Here is a 14,257-nt window from a genome sequence, read left to right as displayed (position 1 = left end):
ATCAGCAGGCCCCTATTTCAGGGTGTCAATTAGATGGCTACTTTTGTACTGCTGGGGTGGTTGACAATATGCAGTTGAAATCACTACTGGCCTCCTTTGCTTCTTCCTCCATTAACTTCTATTGTCTTTAACGTAAGCCTCAGTAATTTTTCCACTGATTTGAATAAATAATAATTACAGTTCAGTAATCCTTGTTATAGCATAGCCTAATTAGTCTTTGTAGCTGACTGAAGCTTTTAAATCATGAAGATAGAAATGAATTAAATATAGGATAAACAAAAAAACCCCACAAAACAGCTTTCCCTCCAACATCATAAAAATGTTTCTCAAGGAACTATGGAAAAAAATTACTATTTTAAAAAGCATTTTAACTTATTTTCCTGGGCGACTGCCAATTCTTAATTTGTTGACATTTTTATTTTGCTCTCTTGGGTCTCAACTGGAAGATGGACCATGTCTTGAAACGTAGATAACATTTTTATCCTTAAGTAATCTTCTCCTAGGAATGATGCTGCATGCATAAAACATCTGACATACAATAGACCAAACTAAGCTCTTGTACAAGTCTATTAAAGTCAATGGAGTTACACTAAGAATGAATTTGGCCCAATTAAGTATTCTGGAGAATAATGCGAAGCCTATCAGATTACATACAAGAAAATAAAATACCAGAGCTGCACAGTTGGACAATTTAATCCTATTTTCATTTCGGCTCAAAAGCTTCTTGGTTGCTAGTTGCTATTCTGCATAGGTTTTTATACTGCAGTCATCACCACAATATCTGAATACCTTCCAATAGTGCTTTAAATAGTGTGACTAACATCTGGTACATTTGTTTTCTCATCTTCTCCAATGCACTAGGAAGTTCTATTTACAATGAATAATTATCAGGAGGAAAAGGTATTTGTCCATTAAGACTATCAAAAAAAAAGAAGCAGCATTTTTTACACAGAGAATCAAAAACTTAGGGGGAAAACACAATTCTTTTCTACACTTCAGAAATACAGCTTTAGACTTACAATGTTTAAAAAGTACTTTCTGCAGATGTCTCAGAAAGAACACTTTGCAACACGAATACATTCATAATGCCTTTCTGTACTCAGAATTGTTTCAAGGCAAAATCTTGTGAGAAGAAGCTGAGTTGTCAAGTCAGTTGGAATCAAAGTGGCTTAACTCCTTGTGGAAGATGCTTGGCCATTTCTGAAACTGGCAAGTTGAGAGCAGAGCAGGAGGGGAGAGTTTAAGCCTTGGCTCATGGATTCTCAAGCGCCAGCTGGAGTAGACAGCAGGAGTGTGAACGCTGCCCCTCTTCATCCAGAATGGGAGGGAGTTGAGTAAACCATTCCCACAATGAAATCAGAAATAAAGGAGAACTTGGGATTTGAGCAATCCTCCTTATGAATGAGTAGTGTACATTGCTCAAGACACAAAAAGAAATCTTAAAAAATGAAAAAAAAAAGAAGTGATCGAAGAGAGCAGAAGTACCATGTTGCATTAAGTGGCTTAAAGCCATGTGTGCTTTCAAGCCCCAGGCTCAGTTCTTTCGATACATCTAACTGATAAATCATGCCGTTATTTGATCATCTACATTTGAATCTTATTCTTCAAATTCACATGAATCCTAGCAGGCACAGGAGTTGTTACTCCTTAATTTGAATTCAATTGAGTAACATCTGTGCAGAGAAGCTAATTGCACAGATTTTTCTGTGGTCTTTATATGAAACATTTCCTCTTTTCCATTTGAGAAACGAGGCTTTTGTTAGCTCTGCAGATAACCACGGTTCAAATTCATGCCTATCAGTAGCATCATCTTTGTGGTTTTTTTTTTTCTTGTCAGGTGTTTATATAAGTTTGATTCCATCTTCTTACACAGGGCTGCGAGATAACGCCCTCCGTTTCTCCTAACAGTCATTTCCCTGGGTAAGAGTGTTTCTGTTTCAGCTCTTTCATCACGCACTGCCTCTCCCTGCAGAGTTCAGATGCTCCTGTGAGTCCCATCTCTGTTACTGTAAAAGTTTCTGTTGGCTTTGTGTTCTCTACGATATGATTTATTTCAGTACGATTTTTAAAAGACAGTAATTTAAACAAAAATAAAGGTAGAAGAACTGCGAATCTGAAATGCAAGATGAAGTTGCCTCCAAACTAATCCATCTTGGAAGAGTGTCCGGGAATGGTTCAAACCAATCCGATGAGCTGTCTTCTTGGAGGGTGTGTCAATACAAGTTTTTTCATCTGGCAGTTTACACTGAATAATTAACGGCCCTGAAAACCCGTGTGTGTGTTCTGCTAGCAGGCGGAATCAGTCTAGCTCCTGAGAAGGTGGTCAGCAAGTGAGGAATATTGGCATCAACACAGAAACTGAAGCTGATGAAGTAAGATGAAGTAAAATGAAGTTAGCGGCAGCAGTGGCTTTCTCCCTAGTGCTGAAGAGAAGCCGTAACCTCATCTCAGTTACACTACTGCAACTCCAAAGACGCCACAGAGAACAGAAACTTGCCTAAGGACTGAAATCTTGCAGTCGGTACTTTCACATGACATATGCATGTACTTCAGACAAAAAGTGATTTATTTCAATAGCACCTGTACCTTTGAATCCTGTATTTTGTCATTGAACCAATCTGCAGGATCAGCGTTCATAAACATTTGTGATAACTGCTATAAACATTGCATTGAAACGGGACCAGAATCTGCTGTTGGTAACGTGAATCTCCTCCTCTTCACTCCTGAGGGAGCTGCAAACACAGAAGAACACCCAGCTCAAACTGCCTTTCTTACTCACTTTCAGCTCGATGTGTTTTTCCCATTTCTTATTCTCATTTGTGTTAGAAAGGAAAATACATTCTTCTCCTTGCTCTAAGAATTACATTGATTATGTGTTCTAGATAGAAAGAGCCACTGTTGCATCTTGCATTGTTTTTATCCCGGGAGTTTGCTGGTGAAAGAACCAGACCAAATTCTTAAAAATAAACTGAATTCAGAAGTATTGAGCTAAAGGCAGGAGCATTTCAAGAAACAATTAGAACCCATTTTGAAAAAGCACATACATAAAAATAGAGTAAAGCAGACAGACTAAATTGGCTTTTATCCCCTGTGTTCCAGCCCCTGCTTTTTGATCTGTGACTCTTCAGTGAGGTAAAAAAAAGTTTTTATCAAAAATATCCCTATCATTTAGACACTATAATAACCTGCAATCTACAGGCTTTCAGGACTCGGGGAGGTTAGGTAATCACCTTTTGTTCAGCGCCTCATTCTCTATCATTTTCGTTCTAAGCACCTAAGACAGAATGTCACAGAAATCTATGGGTTGATTTCTATTTGAGCTGAATTAGACAATGCTAAGTGCTGTAAACCTGTCTATTACTGTCTTTAAAGATGTCCGTAATGAGCAGCAGTATATCAATGATTTACACCTCTTCCGTTACCATCATCCACATTAATAAAGGACTCCAGGATCATCTCTCATCAAAAGCATTTTGTTTTTACACGTTCCATATAAAATTTGATGATGAATTGTAAAAGGCAAACGAACTGTGGCCAGGTGAATAGATTTACCTTATCATAATATTATGACAGTTTATTTAACTGTTTTATTGCTTGAACTGTGAAGATTGTATTGTGCTGCTGCAGAAAGACAGCAGAAAGCTGTAAGAATGCATGATGCCAGTTAGCACCTGTGGAAGGTAATGATGCTTCATATTGCTGCTGTAGTCTTAAGGGCGAAAAAAGGGATGATCTGAAAAATCCCCCAAAGACTTGTTAAGAAGCGTTCTATTTGCACATTAGTGTATTGTGCTAAATTTACTTGCTAATTTTGATGTCAACAGCGACTAGTGCTAATGAAAAGCTTATGCAACATCAGAGACTTCAGTAAAATAAAAATAAAAAATCAGTTTAAAGAGTTAGATTCCACCGAACTGTAATCACTAGTTCAAGATTACACAAGACTGTAAGTTCAGTGTTACAAACACTATCAAAAGGCGACAGAGGACACATTTACAGTATGTACAAACACCATTGCTAGCGAGGTTTTAATAGCATGTGTTTTTTCCCTTCTACTAGTGGTTCAAATGGCTTAGATAAACTAGGCGCCAGTAGGGAAATCTGGCCAGATTAATGTTATCTACTGTGTCCCGGTTCAAGATGGGACTTAAGCTGCTGCTTAAATTCACCTCTCTCCAAAAATAAATTTCCTAAACATATGCTTGACGGTAGCATGTGCTAAGACCACATTTCCCACAGCAGCACACACATGAATATTTTCCTGACTTAGAGCCAGAAGGATATAAACCTCATTTTAAACCCTTCCAATCAAGGCAAATAATAGTTTAGAGTCACCTCGCTAACAGGAATGTTATAATGTAAACGACACTTCTCTCCAAACCAGATCCAATAAAAGGAAGACAATTCTTATTCACATGTGGTCAGGCCCTATGGGGAGGTTACGATGAAGATTCAGGGCTGATTTGGTGTCTACAAGATTGTGAATTTCCTGCCTTTTATGGAACTTCTAGTTAATTGTGTTTAAAAAAGATGGCAAGGGATACCAGTCTTAACAGAGGGGCACTGTGCTTATATAAGCCAACTGCAGGCTTATCTAATGTAGTAGACTGTGCAAAACCCAAATTCAAACAAATATTCCAGAGGGAAATGCTGACCCGGAGGGATTCTTCCCATCAAAGGTGAGATTCATTTCCAACCCCTTTCTCGATCCCACTATGGGCTTTCAATACTGCTGACCCATGCACGCTACCATTTTGCCTGAGAGAAGTGGCAGGGCATGCAGACGTATTCAGTAAAGTAATTTAGAAAGATAAAAGCAGTGCTTAACAAGGAGAAACTGCATCCCCGCTGCTGGAGGACTCACCCGTGAAGACTCACAGGACCCAAATCTGTCTCCATGAAGACCCAAATCTGCCTCCATCTCTTTTCTGTTTCTCTTTGCAGTTTCAGGGTGAGCTGGCCAGACAGCACGGGCTGAAGCGCTGGCAGCAGAGGGAAAACCATTAACTGTATACATGGATCCCCATTATCAGTCAGGTCCAGCTCTTGTGTGGGATCGCGTCATGGAAGAGGAGTACCTGAGTAAGACAGATCCCATGAGACTGGGCAGTGGGAAGCTTTCAGAGAGGATCGTGCAGCTACAGTGCTGCCTTCACCGATTAACTGCCTGAGCTCGTACGGTACAAGTCACTCATCCGAAACTGCATCATTTTGCATCGCAGCATTTGTACTTGTGCGTTGCTGCGTCATGTTGCAGCTTTTGTACTTACTGTTTTCTGTCGCTGCTGGCTCAGAGGTTGCCCCATTCTGGCTTCAGCCGATCATACCTGTGTCATCTCTCGATTGAGCTGCAGCTGCCTGATGCGGGTGGGGAGGCAGCCGCCGGTGCTTGGGAGACCTCCTTAGGTTGTGATGGGTCTGTGCTAATACAGCAGGTCCCCTCAGCAATCTAAATTTTACCTTCCTGCTACTCTCTGCTGCCTTCCCTAAAATACTATCCTGAGTGTTGGATTTCCAGATTTACCATTCATGCACCCCATGGTTTACGCTAACTGGAAGTTTACCCAAGACCAGTTTGTTGAAGTCCCTTTTCCAGCACCATGGAAGTTTCCCAGAGCAAGACTCACCCTCCCTCGTGCCTCCCTCTGGGATCTAACAAGCTGCTCTGGGAAGGCACCTTCCCATCCACTGCCTTCGTCCTTCACCGCTTGCTGCTGTGGCTGCAAGATGCATTTCTTTGACTTTGTCATCTTTAACATTCTCATAATCTTGTATGTTATGTTTATGTTTTAAGAGCATGCTGGTGGGTTTTAATTTTCACCCGTTAGATGTAGCAGGTGTCTGATACATTCATTCCGCCACCCGAAGAAAAGAAATGAGGAAAACCCATCAGCGACTTCAGTAACATCAGGCACTTCACATACTACTGGAAGGCACAACTTGGTGTGGTGGTGTGCCTGAGAGCAGAGGGAGCGTACAGCTTTCCACACCTGAGGAAGCCGTATGCCCCGCACTGGTCTGGGGAGCGTTTCTCCATTTGGGAGTCCTGCAATGATGGGGACTAGAGTGGTTTTGGTACCAATACCTGTACTCTTGATATGCTAGTCTTAATTTTTTGTTCTCTCCATGTTACCCTGCAGTGTTCCCTGAAAGACTTCACGCTATAACAGAGCTCAGGTAGGTCACTGGTCCTACCTGCTCATTGAACATGAGCTATCATCTCTGGTTTGCAATTAAGGTGCTGTAGTGGGACTAATAGCAGGAGCTTCTGGCACACTGAACTACTGAAGCTTTTGTCAGCTTGGGGAATTCAAAGGCGAAGTCGTACAACAAAGCAACTGGAAGAAAAAATGCTCATGAAAGTCTCTTTCAACAGCCGTATGTTAAAAGGACTATGTAAAGTTGAAAGAAAAAAATTACATACCTGAAGTATTTTTAACTTACTGTTTGCTACATACAGGAGATAAATTGTTAACTCAAAAGGATTTAAACTATACTAACAACACTGCTTTGATCTGCAGCTTTTCCTTTTCTCTGTTCCTTCTGGTATTTGATGGTGGAAGTAGAGGAGTTAATTGTGACTTGCCTGCAGATAAGGTATCTATCAATATTTTTTGGACAAGCACATTACTGGTTGGGATGTCTGTACTGGGGGCAGAGGGAAACACTCGTTGTCCATTGTAAAGACTGAGCTGTATTCCCTGTGCAAAAAATAACAGATCCATGGATCCAGAAGAGTTTCACTCACATCAGGAACTTAAAAGAGGCAAATATATTGCCATCCTTACGAATATACTTTTTTCAAACCAACCACATCTGCCCTCACTGTGTCCTTTAATGTTTGAGACTCTGCATGTGGCTCTAAATGACTTTTAAAATGTAATTTTCACATTCTTGTTTGTTTTGACTGATTTCTTAATACAATATAAAGTACTTGCCAGAAACAATCCTTCTCTGTCAGACAAAGGCACCAAAGTAAACATTCCTTGATTTGTGCTTGGCAGCAGCTGAAGAAAATCCTTGTCAATAGGAAATGTCTCCTACTGCTGAAACAATCGGTTATTAAATAAATCTTAGGTGATTTTTCAGGAGCATGCATCTCCTACAGTTTACTTTTTCTAGTAGATTTTTCCATTTATGCTTTTACCTTCACCTTGGCTTTTTCCTTTACCATAAAGAATATGGAATTTTTCAATAATTCAGAGTGGTGGGAGCACTGGGTAGCCCTGCGTCCACCTTCAATATGTACATCCTGAATACCAGGTTGGTTAATGCAAATATTGGATCCAGACCTGGACCAGGACATTACTCCTGGTAACCCTGCTCAGTATCCATTCTGATCTCCATTTGGTTAGTCATCCTTTGAGGATTTGGGTGTAAATATCCAGCTTTGCTACCTTTCAGTAGTTTCCCACATTTGTCTTCTTTGTTTATGAAATTATATATAATTTTTTTTCATATGAGGTAGTACCAAAAACTGTACTAATATCCCAGATGTAGGACTTCTACTGTTTCTCCCTTAATGGCAAGGCCCGTTACCTTGCTGTAGAAGGAAATTAGCTTGCCAGGATTTGCTCTTGATAAAGCTGCTCCTTTACTCCTTGAGACCTTCAAGCATTCAAGTGGCTTGACCAGGGGAACCACAGAGAGCTGCGGAGAGCTGACGAGTCAGTAATTCCCTGCTCCTACCCACTCCACCTTTAAAAAAATAAGCATATATACCTGTTTTTTTCCTTCTTCCTGGTATTTCTCCCCTCCTTCCTGAATTTTCGAAGAGGACCACTGATAGCTCTGAGACAGCTTTAGCAGGGTCTTTAGCCTAGGAAAAGCTCATCTGACATGCCTGACTGGAAAGCCTCCAAGCTAACCAATGACCGACTCACTTTTTCTTGCCTCATTTTACCTGTCACTGGTATTAATTTTACGAGCCATTTGCTCACAGCCAACCTTTCCTTAAGGAAGACTGATGCAAAAAGAGCCTTTCCAGAAGACTTTCCAGTTCAAGACAGGTTTTGAGTTCACATTAGCCTCCACCTCCCAGTTTTGCCTCCCCACCGTGCAGCCTTCCCTGCTCATTACACATCACTGTATCCTCTGGGGACCCCCACTCTCGCTCCCTCACTTCCCTTTGCTTCCCTGCAGATGCTGCCCTACTCTTCTCGAGTAGTGAAGCGCTGGAGCAAGAGCATCCACGTTATCCTGTTTGCTCTATCCTGGTTTACAAACCACCACTGACCAGCACGTGAGGAGGTTTGAGTTCATCGTGTAGTCTGGAGGTGAGCTCACAAGGAAGAGTAGTGCTTATGGTACTGGCTGCTGGGACAGCCAGCCGCAGAGATGGCACGGGATGCATACCTTACTCTTCTTACTTTACGATGTCCAGAAACCTGGGGACTCCAAATGTGTCAAAATTGCAATTATCTTTTTTCTCTAAGAATAATCATTCACATTTCAGATAAATTTGCCCCAGTCCTACACATCCTTAAACAAATTTAAAATCTATGCACAAATGTTTAGGCATTGCAAGCATTTGTGCCACACACTACTGAAGATACACCACCCCAACTTTTTTAACTGATTGCAATCCACAGCACTGTTCAAATTGCAAGCATCTGTCATCGCTCCACTGAGGAGAATCTTCAAAGAGATATCAATTTAAAGAAATAAACAAGCAACGAATTATTTTCAGGAAACAGTGAGCTCTGTGACAGTGCTCTGCAAGCAGGGAAAGGCAAAGTCTAAATTAATTGTGTCAAGTATTCTGTTTGAATTAGTCAATCAGGTCTAAGTATAGTATTTTGTCTAATGATTTGGGGGTTGCGCCTTGTGCAGAACAGAAGGAAATACATAAAAGCAATACAAGAAGTCGAATGGAAGGAGCAGAACGTGGCTGCAACATTTCCTTAAGAAACCCAGCAGCGAGGCAGGCAGGGGCAGCAGAGGGAGCCGGGGGAGGACAGGGAAGGAGAGTTAAGGGGCTGGCGGCGGGGAGGGACGGGAGGAGCTGCTTGCTCGGTGCCAGGCGTGTGCAGGCCACGGGGGAGAGGACGGGTGGCTGCTGGGGCCGCCGATGCCCGAGTGCAACTGCCCTACAGCTTTAATAGTTGTGCAGCGCAGAAGATAAAGCTGCAGCAGGCAACGTGGCCTATGAAGGAGAAAGCCCTCATCGAGCCCAACCTCGTGACTGCGGGTTAGTGCTGCACCGCCAGCGCACAGCGCTGCAGCGGGGGAGAACGCTTCATGCAACACGAGCCACTTATACCGGGTAAACGCACGCAATGCTATGCTGGGAATGAAATGCTCCGTTCCTCTTCACGTTAATGGGAACATAGGGCTTCTTCCCTTGCTGCTGTGTAAAAAGCACACCCCGTGATACCCACAAGGCTCTTCCTCCCAATTCTCTCTTTGAAGCCAGCTCAGATTGCTCTGTAGGATTTCCCGGAGGTGTCTGGCACCAAATGGTTCAGCTGTATCTCCTTGGTCAAGGAGACAGCCATGATTTACATTTCAGACAAGCAGGCACAGCTGGCAGGTAGCATCTTTCAAGAAGCATCTCTAAATGCCGTCATTGTTCAAGGCCTGGGAGACGCAGCCTTCCCGGTCCTCCCTACCCGGTTGCTATAGGGACGTACAACCAGGCGATGCTGAGGGACGTTTCTCTGCTCCTACCAGAGGCTCAGTCCCAGGTCAAAACACCAATGCCTCTAGCAAAACTAACCACCGAATAACTTGCCTTTTGAATAACGTGTCAGTGGCAAGAGGAACAGGTTCGCACCCCTTTGCGATGTGTAAGCAGCTCCTGATATTTTCTGTATTTGAGGAGGGGAAGAGCCGGCTTTTAGCTGTAACGTATCAAGAATCCGGGCCTAAGCTTTGTTTATTTTCCTCTTTGGAGATTCCAGCGATGCTGGCTGAGCGCTAGAAGCTCAGCACTTTGGATACCTAACAAAGCTGCCTCTTCTCCCAAAGTTTTTTTTATGGTGCTTTTATCAGTACAGTTCAACAAAGAAACAAAGAACTTCGGAGCGAAGATCACGCTCTCTCTCATTTGCTTACGTACTGCACTTGATTTCCTAAACCTATGCATTGGGCTGTGTCGGGAAAAAAGAGGGGAAATATCTGAAATTCTGGTGTGGTAAAAATAAAGCTGAAAAGAAACTCCATGTTTGAATTTCCCGTGGAAAAAACAATTGCCTAAATTTTAATCTGAGTTTTTATTTCTACACTAGAAAGAGGGAAAGATAGTACACCTCCACCTTTTTTCCAAGGATGGTTTACTGTCAGCTAGGAGTGGGTTAACCCACAACTCAGGGTTCAAACATCTACAAGCTTAGAGGCTCATGACATCTGTAGATCAGAAAGCTTACCAGTTCTGGGCCATCCCTCCGTTTAATAGAGAAAAAGGAAGCAAAGCGTGGCAGGTGAGGTTTTGCAATTTAAAAAATGAAGAAGCCACTGCATGAGTTTTATATCTAACCATCACTATACCAAAGTCTCATCCATTCAAAATGCAAATTACACCAGTGGCCACATACTGGCTAATGTGAATAAATCTTCCTATTCTACCCACTACTACAAGATTACATATTGCAACCCTGTGCGTTGTGCTCCTATACAGTCCAGCTGTGCCTGAAGCCAGCAGTTACACAACACACTTGCTCCTTGTAGTCCTGCTAAAAGAAGGAATAATTCACGTCGGGGGAGTGTGCGTTTGCCGGGCAGCTGCATTTCCCTGTGCACACATGTGTGCAGATCACACCCACAGCCCCTGAGACCAGGCTCCACCGCCGCCTCTCTAATAACATAAGGGACAACCTGCAGCTTGCAGCCTTCAGAAGAGGTGTCCTGGTTTTGGCTGGGATAGAGTTAATTTTCTTCCTAGTAGCTGGTACAGTGCTGGGTTTTGGATTTAGGATGAGAACAATGTTGATAACACACCGATGTTTTAGTTGTTGCTAAGTGGTGCTTACACTAGTCAAGGACTCTTTAGTTTCCCATGCTCTACTGACTGAGAAGGCTGGAGGTGCACAAGAAGCTGGGAGGGGGCACAGCCAGGACAGCTGACCCAAACTGGCCAAAGGGACATTCCATACCATGTGACGTCATGCTCAGTACATAAACTGGGGAAAGCTGGCCGGGGGGCCGCTGCTTGGGGACTGGCTGGGCATCGGTCGGCAGGTGGTGAGCAATTGCACTGTGCATCACTCGCTTTGTATATTCTTGTATTATTATTATTGTTATTATTATTACTATTTTACTTTATTTCAATTATGAAACTGTTTTTATCTCAACCCATGAATTTTCTCACTTTTACTCTTCCAATTCTCTCCCCCATCCCAGCGGGGGTGGGAGGGGGGTGAGCAAGTGGCTGTGTGGTGCTCAGTTGCCGGCTGGGGTTAAACCATGACAAGAGGCAAACACTGGTGGGCTCAGGTTTGAGAGATGCCTGTACTAAGGGTTTCCAGGCAAGAACAACCTTCTCTAAACCAGGAATTAGGCCTGGTTTTTTAATAACAGTCAGTGGGCAAGGTCAGAAAATGTAGGACTCCAATGCAAAACACATGCTCCAAAGTACCTTCTGGCTGCTACCTGGAATGCTCCCTCATACGCTGTCATTTTATCTTAAAAATACGTGGTTGAGTGATCATCTAGAAATCTGCCTAGCTTTTGTTTAATTTTTTTGCAATCTTCCTTTACACAAAATACTTTACATTCTAATGCATTAAACAGAAATATTTTGTCCTATTTGGTTAAAATACTGTGAAATACTATCACATATTCACCTTCAGTCTATTTTTTAAACTGTTCCCATGAATAACAGGAATGAAATCTGAAAGACCTCCAAATCCAGGCATTAAGAAATAAGCTTATCATGACAAATCTTTACTGAAAAATTAAATTTTTATTGAGTGAAACAATTGCTTTTACATTAGTACTTCATTATTTCAGATAGGAATAGTTATACTTTTGCCATTTGCTACCACGTTATAGTTTCCATGTCTGCAAGATTACCTTGTATTTCATCGTTCTACTCCTGAAATAAAAACAAAAAGAAGTCCCCACACTATGACTTTTCTTCATAAAACTAAAAAAGACAACTATAGAAGGCAAAGTTACAGTAGTCAAACTCCTCTCGTAAAACTCACGTTACATTTGGTAAGCCTCAAGCTGATCTGGAATTTAAAACCACTGGATTTTAGGAGACAAAGTATAAAGTAAAGCAATATATGCTTAAACCTTTTGTTTTTTTCAGTTTGTTGGGTCAAGAATTACACACTACAATGTGTCGATAATTCACTGGAGCTTGTACACACATTTTCACATTCTACCTGTCTTTGTGCATTATTTCTACAATCTCTTGTCTTGTCAAGTTACATCCAGCTGTTTGCCCTCTCCACCCAAGCCCTATTGTGTGATTAAGCCTCTTTTTTCTCTTTCTTTTTTAAAAAACCCTTTTTTTTTACACACTTTCGGAACCTACTTGCAAAGTTTCATTAACTACCTGCATGATTTATACAGCCTCACTGACCTGGTTTTATTCAGTGTGTTTCATTACCAAAACAAACAAAAAAGTCAGAGATTTGCAGCTGACCCTGGAAGTGCCACAAAATTCCTGAGTTTCAGCCTCAGAATTTTATTCATTGCTGAGAGAAAATGAGCCCTATCTAGTTTTAATGCAATAATAATGTTTTTTTACAGTCACTCACTTTTTCTAAGTAAAAGCAGGAACAAAGATGGAACATTGATGTAAAGAGCATCAATGTGAAGAAGTCCTCCAAAGGCTGCAAGGAGCTTTCCCTGGGGCCCAGGACAGCAAGCTGCGGAGCCCCCTGCTTACACCCCTGGGAGCTGAAGGCAGAGACCCCTAACTTTTGCCCTAACTGGCAATACGAAGGACCAAACGTAAAGAGCTCACCCTCTAAACAGCATTATTATTTTTATCTGCCAGCATCTCCTCTTCTTGGAATAAAGAAAGGAGAACATGAAAAAGGCCACAAGCCTTGAGGAAATAAAAGATTAAGTAAAAGACATTTAAAAAAAAAAAAAGTATTCTTGCAGTGAAAAGCTCTAGGCTGTAGTTTGGGGTGGCTGCAGCAAGTGGGTGAGGTAGGCGTACCACTATGGCAGAGAGAGAAGGCATCTTACAGCACTTGCTGATGAGTAGCTGCTCAGTCCAGCCATGTCAGGCCACGTGCTTAATAGAGCTAAAATCTGTACAGCCTATGCCAAGATTAAATTAAATATTCTCCTGGAATCTACCACCTCCTGCACCCATGTGAAGCGGACAATTTAAGCAGACAGATTAGAATGCATGGGATAAATACATGTTAGCAAGTTTACCAATGTGCATGGTTTTGCCCTCCATATAATGCACGATATATGAACTAACAATAGTCAAGTGTAACACCTCAGATGTGCCGTCAGGAATGATATCAATGACAAAGTGATTTCAGCGGCCGTGGGAGTACAGATGTCTGACACGGTCACACAACTTATTAACAAATGACACTAATAAGAACCTATTTCTGAGTGCTTCGCCCCACCTCAAAGCAAAAAAGAAGTAGCAGTAGAAAAGGTTCAGGAAAGTGCAAAGGATGGTGTCAAGCATGGAAAGGCTGCTGTCTAAGGAGAGATCAAATTGACTAGGATCTTCAGGTTGGAAAAGAGGCAGCCGAGGAGAAGTATGAGGGATTAAATCATGACGTTAATATTTCTAGAGACAGATGAAGTTCTGAGGGGTGCGTAGGAAACAATGTGCAATCACACCTCGGAACTGCTTTTCCTATCAGAAAAAGTAGGGGACACGTAACTAGTATCTTAGGAGTTTTTAAGACAAAGACGACCTTTTCCACGTTACGAACTCACTGCTGCGGGATTTTATAGATGCCAAGACTATAAATGGGATAAACCCAACATTTAAAGGAATTCACAGAAATCCATAGGCAAGAATCAAACCCACAGATACAGACATAACCTCCATCTCAAGAGGTCTCCAAACTGCAGATTGCCGTAAATGAGGAGGTATATTGGAAGCTCACCATCCACGTGGGCTGTTCATATATTTTTTTACATGCATCCACCACCACTCACTGTTAGAGAGACCCTACTTGAACCAGCAGACTGTCTACCTGACCCAGGCTCAGCGTTCTCCTATAAAGCATAGTACCATTTTTTTAAGTAAGTATCTTTTGAATGCAAAACCATATGAAGTCCATCTGTCCACCTAGGGTTTCCTTAGTCACACTGCTCCTTCTTG

This window comes from Aptenodytes patagonicus, chromosome 2 (assembly GCF_965638725.1).
Source record: "Aptenodytes patagonicus chromosome 2, bAptPat1.pri.cur, whole genome shotgun sequence".
Lineage (NCBI taxonomy): Eukaryota > Metazoa > Chordata > Aves > Sphenisciformes > Spheniscidae > Aptenodytes > Aptenodytes patagonicus.
The sequence above is the reverse complement of the archived record's forward strand: the minus strand, read 5'-3'. Positions refer to the sequence as shown.